At 30.6% G+C, this 15,560-nt stretch overlaps 1 protein-coding gene across 1 annotated transcript in view; it reads left to right on the forward strand.

Moving 5' to 3' along the window:
• The first annotated feature begins 9,996 nt into the window (after nucleotides 1–9,996).
• js (jiangshi) overlaps nucleotides 9,997–15,560 on the forward strand; it is a 197,504-nt gene continuing 191,940 nt past the window's right edge. Inside the window, exon 1 of the mRNA XM_085942211.1 lies at nucleotides 9,997–10,200. The gene's annotated coding sequence lies outside the window, so the exon portion shown is untranslated. The remainder of the gene's footprint in view (nucleotides 10,201–15,560) is intronic.

Raw genomic sequence — 15,560 nt, forward strand, 5'->3', positions numbered from 1 at the left:
TTGGCAAACTAAATTATTATGTAGAATATATAATCAAGTGGTCATATAAATAAGTCAATATGCAATTAAAAAATATTTTTCTTAAGAAGGTAGGCTTCAAATAATCGCCTATTATGGAGTCTTTGCCACTGCTTTACACAAACGTACACAGTAAGTAGTGTGGGAGAGGTGTTCAGATAGGACAAAAAATCACAAAATATGTAGGTATATGAAATTAAAATAAATGTTTGCTTTCAATGTCTAAAATGTCTGTGGCACATAGTACCGACGAAACAAACGGTCCTAATCATCTAATTTTCTAATTTCTAAATAAGTACCTATACTAATTTTCAATAAAAAGATTAAAGCCTACATTCTTGCCAAATTTCAGCTCCCTACCTCAAAGGACCACCACGTATACAAAGTTTACTGAACTAAATATATATGCTACTGAGGCTTTTTAAAATTATCTACCTATTGTAATAAACTAGACCCTTATTTTTTTTCAGTACTACCTACCGAGTCAATAGAGGTCACAAAAAAACTAGTCTGCTTTGTAATTGTGACCTTTATATTGAATATACACGATTTAAAAACACCTCAGATATATACCTACTAGAAAAAAATATGACACCCGACAGAACTTGAACCTGTAACTACTGGATTTGCGTCAGTACGCTTTATTCCATGGATAAAATAAATGATTTGACCTAAACGGTTCACACTAATATTTTGAGCGAATTTTATATTATAAAATAGTGTACAAGTTTTTATTTTTGAGGTTTATTAAATTTATAATAATATTATGTATTAAAAAAATAAAGATAACTAAACCAATTACTGTACCTACGTTTGATATTATCTTACTTTGATTTTTTTATATTAATTTAGAAATTTTTAGATTAATATGTAGCAATAGAGCTTTAAGCCGTGTTATATGTCGGGGCCTCCAAATGCTTTAAACCGACACTGGTATGAATGTCGTGAATAGTAGTATCGAAGAGATGAATCAGCTATTAAACTAATAGATAAAGGGATTCCAGTCTTGCCTTTAAAAGGCTATGCTGCGAATTGCCAGCTGGATACATCAAACAGCTGCAACCCACTCATGACCGCATGCCAAATTACCAACGCATAACATGCTATTTTCATTATATTATGTTTCTCTATATTAGTAAATTTAATAATTTCTTTCTTCTATTCAACGAACAATTCACAAGATTTGAGAATGTAACATTCTATCTCATATTTAATATACTTACATAATTTGAAAACATCTCATGCATATATTCACTAGAAAAAATCTGACACCCGACGGGACTTGAACCTGTAACCGCCGGATTCGCACCAGTGTGCTTTTTCAATCAAGCTACAGACATCCGACGATTTTAACTAGTAGTTCTTACATGAATTCTTATCAAATTGCCTTACAATGTTGGCTATCGGTTTTTGTATACTAAATCAAGGTAGGTATCAATTTAATACATTAATTACTAACCTATGTCACGGATTACTCTAATGTTTTTGTGATATATTGAAAGGAAATGGTTTTATCAAAATTACTAAAGGATCTAATAGTCGTATAAAATATATGAGTTATTCAGGTGCACTACAATATCTCTGAATTTTACAGATGTATAAAAAAATATATTCGTCACCAAGGCAACGATCAGTTTTTTTAATTTTCAAAAAAAATATTTTTTAATCATTAAAAATACGTATTGATTAATTTAAGGAATAATAAAGGAATAAGAAAATGAATACATTCAGAATTATTGTTTAAAAGAAACGTCACAAACCCATATTATAATATTATTATAAATATAAAGCAATTGCTCAAAAAGGTCATCTAACAAATGGCTACTACATAATAATATTTACGATGGATTTATCTTCGTTTCTTTAATCGAAAACATAAACACAATGTGTTTGGCATGACTAAGAAAATCTAGAAAATGGATCAAAAAGGACAAAAAAATCATTTATACAAGAATAGATAATTTTAAAACCCATATTATAATGTAGGTACCTACCTACCATCAACACCTCCAGACAACGAGGCAAAAGACAATTAATATTACTTCTTATCTAATGTGTGATATGATACTGAAAAAGGTAACATACTTTTAATATAATATAAATAATTTGTTGTGGTATGTCATCATAATTATCATCAATGCTGGATGAAAGTTTCCCCTAGCTTTCTCCGCTATTCTCGGTTCTTAGTTATTCGTTGACAGGTACATTCATCAAACTTTACGAGTTCGTCCATCCAGCGGGATTTAGGGCGTCTCTGCGGAAGTCTAGTGCCCCATGGGTTCCACCACCGCCATCTTTAGATTAATAAAGCCTGACGTTTTGCACAAGCAACGAGTGGTCCACTGCCATACTATTTATTGATAACGTACTTGCAAGCAGAGTTTGGTGTTTTATAATGACCATAGAATATAAAAAAGTTATTAGTTATTGTCGTTTAGAATCGACTGTCACATTGAAAAACGTCCTAGTGTATTATGATAATATTATTATAAAAAGAAGAAGTTTACTTATTTGATCGTCACTTCCAATTATTAATAACACATAACCACTAAATCAGATGAACTGCAAGATCTCCAAGATACGTTAAAATAATCTGAAAGAAATCTGAAACTAAAAATATTCCGACAAGTGAACACGACAGACGCGTCAGTGTGAGCATTCTATAGAACAATGACAGGCAATGACAAGTCATCCATAGACAACGGGAGGGGCGAAAAGTAGGACCAGTCGTGTAATGTATCGGCTTCTTTCTTCAGTGGGCAATGGTTCTACTGAATGACGAAATTTATCCAGCGGTTGTCCACTCGTCGGGCGACATGCCCAGCTCATTGCCATGTGATCTGCTTAACGACTTCTGTCTTGTCTACTCCGTTATAATATGATAAACTGTCTTCCTGAACCAGAAGCCATCGGATAGCAACTACGTATATATGGGACAACAAAAATATCACCAAAGTTGTGGTATGTATTTATGTTTAACGTATTCTCAGATCGGAATTATATTAGCTTAAAAAATCTTTATTTGCAATTTTAGTCGTGATTTAAGGTTTTTATTTTTTTTAAATATTTTTTTTTTTATATAAAACAAAGAATGTTTTATCTGATCTGAACCCAACTCATAAGTATAGCTGGAAAAATTTTATTAATTATGACCTTTGAATATTATCATGACTAAATTTCTGACAGAAACCAATTTATTGAACGTCATTGTTAAACATTCGCATTATAAGTATACAAGACATTAATGTGTTGACTATAAACGTTGATAAAGTACTTATTAAATAAATACATATACCTAAGTACTAATGATTAATGCTAACATTTGACTTTTAGGTATAATGTTATAAATAATCATTTTTAATAATTAATAGGAATAAGACCATGTTAAGGGTTGTTGATTTAGCTAACCTTAGCCTAACCTTCACCCCAAAACATAGAAAGAGTGGATGAGTTGTTATATCTGCAATCGACCATTAGTGAAAAAGGCGAATGTGAGTGAAGGTACAGAGTTAAAAGGCGCACACAGATTGCGAAAAATGCGATCGCACGACGTCTTACCACTATATGGAAGGATCGGAGAATTCCAATCGCTACGAAAATGATGCTTGTGAAAACATTAGTGTTCTCCATATTTTTGTACGGTTTCGGGTCATGGACTTTAAGGGTAAGGGAGTGGAAGCCAATTTATACCTTCAAAATGTGGTGTTGGCGCTGAAAGCTTTGTATTTCTTGGACAGAGCACAGGCCAAATATAATCCAGAGACTGGCGCACAACAATATGTCTGAGACGCATTATGCAGTTTTTTGGGGCGTATTGTTCGGTGCGAACCAGGTAGTCTGGAGAGACTGGTGGTTTTGGGTAGTCTCCAGGGAAGACGAAGCAGATGAAGAGCATCAGCGTGCTGGATTGATCAAGCGAAGGAACTGACTGGGGGTAGCATTCACTCTACGAGAAGAACTCCTACGAGAAGTAGAGAATCGAGCGGGATGGAAGTCTTGTTCGCTCAAAAGATGAAAAATTTTCAAGGTGGTCACGATCCTCAGCCATGAAGGAACGACCAAGAAGAAGAGGTACGTAAATATAGAAAATCGATAAAATTTCAAAAGCTACCTAAAGACGTTATTATAATTGTGCGATTTGTATATTTACGTGTAACATTAAAACTATTCTATGAAAGGCAAAACTATGTAATACTATATATATACCATACCCTACCATCTATGGATCATTGATGGTGCCAAGTCATATTACGGTTACCAATCTTAACAAGATCATAACATGGATCTACACAGAATGTAGGTTGTATTAACATATTTTTGTTTTTACGAGTAATGTTATCCACTTGCTCAACCTAATAGAGCCATACTCTGGATTACTCGGGATTCGAACTCGGGACACACAACATTAGATGCCTACTGTTACCCGTATTAATTACGACTACTTTTATTTTCCACGGGTACTAAATCTTGGAATGATCATTTTGATCATTTATATATGGTTATATTTGTAGAATTCGATAATTCCATAAACAATCTGTTCGATTAGTATTGTATTAAATGTATACATTGCTTATAATTGCGTGTGTTTACAATATACATAATAATATATAAAAAAAACTAATGTAGTACTTAGGTTTTATGATAAATACTTTTAATTAAAAAATATTTGCAAGGTTACAATAAAATCGGTAGTTACTATTGATTGAACGGAAGTTTGCTTGAGATAAAAGATTCTCTCCGTGAAGATGCAATACATAATATAAAATAAATTGTAATTGCATACTATCCATTTGAATTTGACACATCTTATTTATAATAATTCTTCAAGGTATTCCAATTTATTACCAATCGACTACGTACTGAGAGTTGTCATAAACACATTGGTACTGCTCAATAATCATAATTCATAGTATTGTCTATCATGATGTAATATTGCATTGTCAAGAGATTAGAGTAGATTACAATCAACAAACATCTAGGGAAAACGTGTAATGCCTTTGTCCTATGAATTTGGGTCACTGTTGACAATGATATATGTAAATAAGTAAGTCTACAATTAAATTGTAATTATCACTCATTTAAATACATTGATAGTTTCAATTTTAAAACAATTTATATTAGGTATATTTGAGTATTTATCATTTAATAAACAATTATTATTAATTGTTTAATCGTGTAACCAATTAAAATATTTTTAGATATTTGTTAAAATTTATCAAAATTACATACTAGTTTACATCCATAAATGAAGAGTTTAATTAAACAAGGTCCAAATGTCACAATAGTCAAAACTGATTGATTTAATATTTTGATTATAATGTTTGTAGGTGTAATCGTGTGTTGAGTTTCTAACAAAAGAATGCGCACGTAAATTTGTGTAGTGGTAAAAGTTTGCAACCCATATTTACACACAACTTTAGTTGCGGACATAATGTGTATCAGAAATTTTAGGGATTGCAATGCCGAAGAAAAATACCAATACCGGTATTACCTAATGCCTGTATTCGTGAAATATATGTTAAATCTCTTTAAAATATTAATATATTATAATATTTGATATAATGTTGTCGCTTTCAATGCGTGCGTGCTACCTGTACTCCTATCTGTGAGACATGGCATCTTATTAAGCTTCAAAGATCTTTTGAGTTTTGAATCGATGTCTCCGCCGAATCATAAGGATACACTGGTACAACCGCATTACAAACACCCGAGTTTGTGATCAGACACAGCAACCTTCGGTGATTGAGGTAATCAAGAAGAGACGTTTTACCTGGCTGGGACATGTGTACCGGATGCTGCTAAAGAGTGCAACACTTGAGTGGTACAGCCTCAAGGGTTTCGTTGTCGTGGCCGGCTCTCCCTCAACCTGCAGCGATGCTACAAAAACGATATACGCGGTGCAGGCTTGGAATGGCAGAAAGTGCAAAACTTTGTGATGAATCGAGGGAAGTGGCGTGAACTTGTGCTTGACCTATGCCCTAATGCTGGGTCGTGACAGGGTGAAAGAATAAGAAGAACAAAAATATCTAAATATGTATGTAACCTACTAGTAATTCCATTTAATCTTTTATTAATTTATTTGCACTTTTTACACTTAGCAATTTCTTTATTTTTATCCCGTAAGTAAAGCGAAACACAATATTGCTCACTTTTTTGTTCAAAAAAATATATGAAAAAACATTTAAAAAATAAGGCACATGTAAGTCCATTACATATAGTTTATAATTATTATTTCCTAATGAAATATTCACCACAAGGACTGAGGTTACTAATAATTATACAAACAAACAGAATTTAACCGCGAATTCAGATCCATCCAAATATACTATTAACAACTTCTGAAACCTGCGAGCGACTGTCGAAAATATTATATGGATATTTTTTAAATTAGGGAAGTAAGTACATACCTATAATGCAAGTATATTTCGCAAATCTGCACGTGTGATTGCTGGTTAACAAGGATGTCGAATGCCAATGGAAGTAAACTAGACATATTGTAACCCGACAAAAAAATTTACACCCATTGCATTGCTAAATGAAGCTGCGTGCCGTGCGTTTGGTTTGTGGGCGAGCGAACGCACTCGTATACAAATATTCGAGACCATAGACCATTTCGCTAGTGCTCGCCCAAAGTGCTCTCACTAGACGCTCAGAATTAAAATATTATTTTTTATTTTTTTTACGTTATATAGTATTTTTAAGCGGTCAAAATGCAACCATTAGGTAAAAATATCCATAATTTAAGTTATTTTAAAGAAACACGGTCACTTGATATGAAAATATATAATAATATACAAATAAATTATCACGAACATATGTATTAACTTACCTATGAAACATAATACCATCTTCTTGCTTATCAGTACGGCTACCACATTTTAATACAATACACAGAACCATCTTTTCTACTTAATTAACAAAAAAATATTTACCACTGACTTTATGTTTAACACAAAAAATAGCAATTTCGGCAACACGGTTATCGACGCTTAGTTAAGCAATATGGTACAATTTGGCGGCTACACCGTAGCAAACCATCTCCTACATATATAAACCTTTTATCTTACTCTAGCGCGTGTCGCAAAGATTATAAGGGTGCCGAATACTTTCTCACTCACACTTATGCATCGTTTTTGTTCAGGCCTTGATCGTACAAACCCTAAGAATATTAGCGTTATGTACAGAAGTCTTACTTCTATACATAAGTACATACATCTTTTCAAATTATTATTCTTAAAGTTAATACCTATCAATATAATTAATTATAATCATTTACCATTATGCAAAGTAATTATTTTTTTCTTTCATAATATTTGGTTTGATTAATTACAAAGCAAACTGAATGTAGGCCCTTTAAAAACAAATATATGTACTTATATCAAATGCCACTTTGCTTCTGTGGTAAATAAATTCTAATTAACTTTTATTACCCATATCAAACTAAGAATTTCAAGTAGGTGGTAAAACGAAAAGATAACTCAAGCACTCGTCCATGCAGTAAGAAACAAAGTAGCTAATGATCATTTAATAATAATACAATGCACTTAAAGATAATTTATAAAATAAATATTAATGCTTACGACAAAAATTATATTTTATATTATTATCTAGTATCTGGCAAAGGAAGCTAGCCATTCAGGGGTACCATATCAGTGGATACCAGAAAACCTGGACTGGAATGAGGCTATAAAGAAAATGGGCCAAAGTATGTGGATAGATTTTTACCATAGGGCATCATTAGAAAAGGGAAAATGGAGTAAGTCTATTCTACCACAAGAGGTGCTCTGGTTTGTAGAGTCTTCTTTGACGAGGAATGAGCTTAAGTTAATACTGAGGCTAAGAACAGGGCACACAATGGGCAAAAGATTTGATGCCCTCGTGGGAAGAAGCAAATCGCAACTCTGCGATGAATGTCATGTTTTAGAGGACATTGTACATATAGCACTACAATGCCCTAAATATGAACTTCACAGAGTAAAGCTGCAAATTGCGGATATCTATGAGAATGTCGACGAATTGAAGGGTGTCCTGGCGGTGGGTAAGACGGAAGAGCTAGGCAAAATTGTAAAGTTATTTAACAGAATAGGAGTGAGGACCTGATTGATGGATCCCCTTCTAGAAGAGAAGAGGCGATATGACAGCGAGTCGCAGTCAAAGCCTCGGTAAATTCACAAAAAAATAATATTATCTAGTAAAAAAAAATATGTGCATAATTAATGTAGTTTTTATTAAAACTGAAAGTCACTTTGAAGACAAAACTTTTTGTGCTCCCTAATAATATCATGACCGGATTTATTTTAAACAAGATATTGTACTCAAACCTGCATTTGAATAGGAATAAGGTGATTGACAAAAGATCATTTTTTATATAAAGAAAACCCTTGTAAAATACTACATCTCTTACTTGTGTGTATACTTACAAACAATAATTTTTATAGAGAAATTACACAAATATTTTATAGATTCATTATCCTTGATAAGAACGCTTGGTTGTTAATCATTATTAATTTCACAAAAACTAAAATATGAAAGTCAAAACGTAAATTTGTATTTCATAGTACAAGTTGCATTAATTTCTTTCTTTGTCTAACTTTGAATTAATTGGGTGCCTTATTATTATAATTACTCCGTTGAGTCAGCAGTTTATAAATTTAAGTAAACAAATAAATATTTAAAAATGAGAATGTTTTGTTATCACTGTGATGTAAATGACAACAACGTTAATTTAATTAAAAAAAAAAAATAACTTTGGTTTCGCTTGCCGGGCGACTATTCGAGCCACTGAGCTATCGATCCAAGTGCCATCTTAGTAATTTGTGTTCAAATTCTTTCAGATGTCATTAAAAAACAGCGTTTCTCAATTAAATCTAATTAAATTTAGTCTCGGAATATAATTATAAGGTTTTTCTATTAATTTATAGATAAGTATTGTATCAGAATCTTTATTTATCATCGGAAATTGTTTTTCGAAATAAATATTACGAGAGAAGAATATAGAATATTAAGAAGTATCACTATTACGAATATATTTAAATCATGGGTTGCACAGTCCCTATGGTTCCGCGATATATTAGTTGAGAAACCCTGTTATATCACAATGTCCTTAGCAATATTGGTAAAGAGACCCACTTTAGATCCCTTCATAGGAGCCGTTTTCAGGATTTGGGCCTTGATACTATTATAAGAAAAGTGGATTATTAAAAAAAAAAAAAACTTAAAAACTGTTTATTGTCCTGGGTTTATTTTTATTCCTTCATAATTTTTCATTATCTGCGCATCTATCCTATACACAAGACTGTTTTAGGCCTTTACGGCCTAACTAGGGTGGGAAAGACCATCGAAATATTAACACTTATTGTAACAATGACAATAAGTTAGCCGTCTGAACTGTCAAAACTGTTTATCTCACTCCAAAATTTATCACAGCCAAGAGAGATGCTGTTTAAACATAGCACTTATTGTAATAATTTTTACAATAAGTTCTAATACTTGAATAGATAGAAAAAATCTTTTTCAAATCGAACCCTGTATCTCCCGAGTTTACGCCTCATCCGTCGCATTTAACCAATACTTTGGATACTTTCCTTCCCAAGATAGCGGCCGAAAGTAGTCTCGTGTGTAGAATTAATAGATGCTCTGGAGTAATTTCATTGCGTTTATATTAATTTAATCGTATTAAGTAATTATTATGCACAGAAAATTGACGCATATAACCAGACAATATATTCTCTCACTAGTTATATTAAATTTCTTACTCCTATCTTACTTTAAAACATTATTTATATTGTCAACAGCACAGCTTAAAAAAATGCGAGAAACCATAAAATTTCGGGGTATCCCATCACTGTTCACAGGTCAAAGAGTGCGTTTCCTATTCGATCACACAGTTGCGTCTGCGATTTTCTCAATCAGTGTACAAAGTCTTTGAATGCAACCGCCTGAGAGACTCCTAGCCAACTGTCTGCAGCTATACCCGGTCAGTTTCGCCTAAGATGCGCTCCGAGACGGTCGCAACTCAGTCGGTATACACATCGCGATAAAATTATCATTAACTTCGATCGTCTGCATGCCGCGTATATAAAAAAAAATACGAACGAAAGTGAAGTGAAATAAAAAATAATGTTCGGTCAATAATCTGAATAGAAAATAAATATCGCTGATATTATTCAATAGCTGTGTATTGTACGTTTGATTGTTTTTACATTATTAATAAATTTCATTGAATTTATATTTCACATTCACTATTTTAGCATAAGAAAATGTTTGACATTTAAACAGAATGAATTCAAGCCTCACGAAAATATTAATTATTAAACAGTGATTTTATACTATGAACTGTTTTATAATATTATATTATTTGTGTACATAAATTAAACATTTATTATTTTAATATTTACATTGTAACCCAATATAATATTATAATTATTCAACACAATCGAATAAAGATCACGACCGGTTACAAACGCTTCTATAGTAACTTACTATTCGACTAACAAATCAAAAAAAAGACAATACTTATTTCAAAAAAAAATATATACTTATCTTTATATAAATAATATACTATTAGTATATTATATTTTTTGTCATGCCACTATAACAACAATATATGTCAGTTATATAATTTATCAACATTTAAATATTCTTCATATTTATGCAGGAAACCAACCCCAAAAAAAGTTTCGTATAATATAATAGTTTAAATTTAGTATAAAAAATACATCAAAATAAAAATAGTAATAATGACGATTGGCCTAGATTTATCAAAAATATTTGATCAATTTTGATATAAAATTGATTGTTTTGATTAAGAAAATGTTTGACATTTAAACAGAATGGATTGAAACCCACGAAAATATTAATTACTATGAACTGTTTTATAATATTATATTTGTTTACATAAATTCAAAATGCATTATTTTAATATTTACATTGTAACCCAATTTATTATAATTATTCCACATAGGTAATCGAATAAAGATCACGACCGGTTTCATACGCTTATATAGAAACTATTCTACTAACAAATTTGAAAAAAAGAAAAAATATATTATATATGTATATTATATTAGTTTGTCATGTCAGTATAACAATATGTGTCGGTTATATAATATATCAGCATTTAAATAATCTTCATATGTGTGCAAGAAACCAACCCCTAAAAAAGCTTGATATAAAATAATGGTTTAAATTTAGTATAATATTGATATATATGACAATAAAAATAGTAAAATATATTAAAACATAATGACGATTGACCTCGTTTTTTTCGGTGTATATTGATTATTGATAAAAATTTCAGTTCTACATTTTTTAAATTATCGTGAGATTATTTCAGTGATGGATTTTTAGGCTAAAACAACAATTAATACCAAAAACCATTATAATGGAGTTCTACATTATAAACTCACGTTCGTTCACAAAAAACTTTTCACCAATAAAAATATTACAATTTAGTTAGTTTTCAGGACATATTATATTTTATAAACATGAAAAACTGTAAATTACACAATTATTAATACTGTAGAAAAAATTCATGAGCTTTCATAAGCTCTGACAGTACGAAAGCTTATATTATATAAATAACCTCTAAGTGTGATAAATTTACTTGGTTGTAGTATATACGTATCGGCGTGTATATTTTTTTTTAAATTTAAACTAAATTGCTATCAGTCACTCCCAGTCGATATTATAAATCTATTATATTAAAAATGTTAACATTTTACGGATAATAATTATTCTCGTAAATGTTTCGTGTATTATAATTATTATAGGTATATTTTTTTGTTCATATTTAATAAATCTTACTAAAGTAAGCCAATATTCGGTTTTTATTTTATGACTTGTTAAAAATAATTAATCTACCATTATTTTTTTATGCGATCGTAGCCAATTATACCAAGGTTTTCAATATCATAAACACTTACACATTTACCATTTTTCGCGCCGTTTATAAAATTAAATACTTATACAATTTATATTGGGTGCAGTTATATTGCACATATTATTACAACACGTCTAACTTATTTATTTTTAAATGTTATTTTCAAGCTTTTATATCGGTGCAATTTACTGTTAATGTAATCGTTTAATGATGTTAACGTTATATTAACAATTTTCAAATTAATTAGAATTAAAATATTATTAATCACAATTATAATTTTAATCCAATGCACCTAATCATTCAATAAATTAGATTAATACTGATGAAGAATCATGGCCAACAAATATATTTTCAGTCTAATTAGTGGTTTTATAAAACTCACATCATTAAACTTGATTTTTATTATACCTATTATTACAAATAAAATACTTAAATATGTCGTATTGATTCGTATCAAATCGAATATCATAGATTTATTTACAAATAATTCAAAACGTGTTATATAATTCTAATGCTTTACTCATTAATTGACATTTAATTAAAATTCTTTAACATCGTAATTGGTGAATTTATTACATTATACTACGAAACGGTCTTGAAAAAAAATCATCGATTTCAAACCAATGTTTAAGTGAGTGTCTATTTTATGCCTATATAAAATTATACAAAGGTGAGTCAAATTTTTTCTTGTATTACAGAGAGTGTTTTAAAAAATCTACATTAATTTTATTAGGTACTTACTGTTCGTTTAAATAATATTATGATGTTTGATAAATTGCACTTTAACATACTATCAATAATAATTTCGATTATATTCATATTAAACCCTTTTTAATAATTCTGCTAATATTTGGACCTATTACATGTTCAGGAAAAACTACATTTAGTTTTTTTAATGAACTTTAATTACATAATTACATATATTTCAAGGACCCAATATGTATGGGGAATGGATAACAACCAGTAACACAAAATTAATGTGAACTGGCTTACCCTACTGGGTGTGATATAACCGGGGAATACAGAATTAATGGGAACTGAAATACCTAACGGGTGTTGAGTAACAGTTATTCGATCTCGAGTGTGGAAGAATATAGGATAAACTTAAATGCGTATCAAGAATACATCATTCTAAGCTTTTCCTTCGTTTTGACAACTGCTCTCGGCTTATGCAATGACGATCATTTAATATTGGTGTATTTAGGTTGAAAAACACACTTTTTTACGTCTATAGTATGTGTTTCATTTTCATTGGTCACACACATTCAAAAACCTGCTTCAAAATGTAGTGTATTGGGGTTTCTGAATTATTCTATTTATTAATCTGTTCTGTGAGTAAAACAGGCAACAGATCTCGACCCTGACAAATATGGGTAAACTTAAACACGTTTTAAAGAATACATTATTTTTTTAAATTATGATACAGATCATATGCATTAAAATTTGTCACGTAAATGTAATGCGCTTTCAATAGTAAGTGCGCTTTTTTACTTAGGTTGTGTGAATTGTATGGCCTGGACGTTATAAAGTACTATGTTTCAAAATCTTAGTCCATGGCGATAGCTTTTACGTTTCTTCTTATTAATCTGTTCTGTGATAACAACCACTCCGTGTAAAAAAAATAAATATCATTTCCACTCTGGCTGTGCCATATTCTCCGCTTAGGAGCGAAAGTTGTAGGCAATTTAGGTACTTATTAACTATCTTATACGTATTGAAAATCCATCTATAATTTTAAAATTTTAAATCCTAAAAACAAGTGCAAAAAAAACCAATGTACCTATTAGGTATTATAATTTTTTAAGATTTTTTTTTGATTACCGATCAGTTACGTTTAATAATGCATGGAAAATAAATGTTTTTGATGCAAGAGGAAGAATCCAGAATCAACCCTTTAATCAGATAGTTGATTTCTTATCTATCACGTGGATCAATTCCTCACATTTTTTTTATCGGTATCATGGATCGTGTGAATGACTAACAATTAATTACCATAATAATATTTCGAATATTGTGAAAGCGCTTGTACACGTGTATGGAATTTCTGTCGGGAATTGTGCTTATTTTAAACTGTCATGACAATAACTTTTACACGGAAAAGTGCTGACTGTCTCATTCTTCAAGCGTAAGCAAGACGCGATGTTGTCATTTAATACTACTATCTGACAGGTCGTACTGAAAATAGGAGCGCAAAATGAGTAATTCGTTTTTTTGCCGGCAGGTTCGATACGATCGCTCTACTGCGCAGGCGCAGATCGAAAATAATCTCACTTGCGCACAATAATCATCACACTTTGGAATCTTCCAATGGTGTTTGATTTATGCACGCAATTTTGCCAACTGCAGGATAATACATATTTCCCCATACATTTTCTTACTGTGCACAGTACATCCATGCACGTGTAAACGGGGTATAAATCGGTTAAATCTATGTTGGTAGTGTCAACACCGTTGGACAGTTTTTGGCTTTTCCCAAAATAAGTTAATTTTGAAAATACACGCAATATCAATATCGGCAATGTCAAACAGATATTGAAAAAATAATTTGTAAAATTTTCTAGACGCGGGAACGCGCGTCAAAATTTAAACCCTGTCACTACCTTATCGTCGTGATTTAATAATTTATGATCACCTTATCTTCTATAATGCGTTGTATCACCAATATAATAATATATCTAAGAAGAATGCGTAGATATTAACTTTGGTCACGATTAGATAAATTTAAGCCCCGACCTTAGTGATTAATTATACATGATTTTTGATAAATAAGACAAATTTTTCTCAAAATCCAGATAATATCTAAAAACCATGAAATGTGAGCTATCATTATACTATTAAATATAATGATACCTTATATCGACTGAGGGTGCTTGATTGATATTGTATTCAAATATATAATATAATGGTTAAATTATGTGAGATCTATATTAAACTTTGTTTTCAACCCTGTTGGCGTCGTTAAAATTAATTTAGAAATACATATTTCTAAAATAATGTATGTCAGTGTCATGAAATTAATATAATCATTGATTCAATGCTAAAATTTGGGCAGATGGTTAACAGGGAATCTTTAAATTAATAATCTGTCTATATAACCTCTGCCATTTGGAGGCCCATGCTCCGCTTAGGAACTAAAATTATAATTTACCACGTTTAAACGTACTCATATTTAAATAAAATTAATACGCATATAATTTATTTGTGCACATCAATCTAATGAAACCGATATTGTGTATTCGATTCATAACTTTGCACTCCGGCTCTAGAATGAAAATGATGTAATATATTCTAAAAAAAATGTTTTTACATATTTTATTTATTATATTAATTCAAGTGAATATCATTTGATCTAATTTTATGTGAGGTAATCAGTCAAAGAGGCGTATCAGTGTAGTAAAAAGTGCAAAGTTATAAAACGTATACGCTACGTGTAAACAGTTATTGCAATACTGAAGTTTGTACACTATAGATGCATGCACGTGTATAGGCGCTATAACTGTGAAATAAATATATGCAATTTATATATTATATAGCGTACATAATATTATCAAAGTGTCCGTTTTTGTATATTTTTTGTCTACGTTTTTAATAACAGTCGGTTTCATCTGGCATTTTTAAATACATGAAAACAAAAATTTGAATATTTTTTTAATAATACACC

This window comes from Rhyacophila brunnea, unplaced genomic scaffold (genome assembly GCF_057557595.1).
Source record: "Rhyacophila brunnea isolate RB1 unplaced genomic scaffold, BYU_Rbru_1.0 scaffold_14, whole genome shotgun sequence".
Taxonomy (NCBI): Eukaryota; Metazoa; Arthropoda; class Insecta; order Trichoptera; family Rhyacophilidae; genus Rhyacophila; species Rhyacophila brunnea.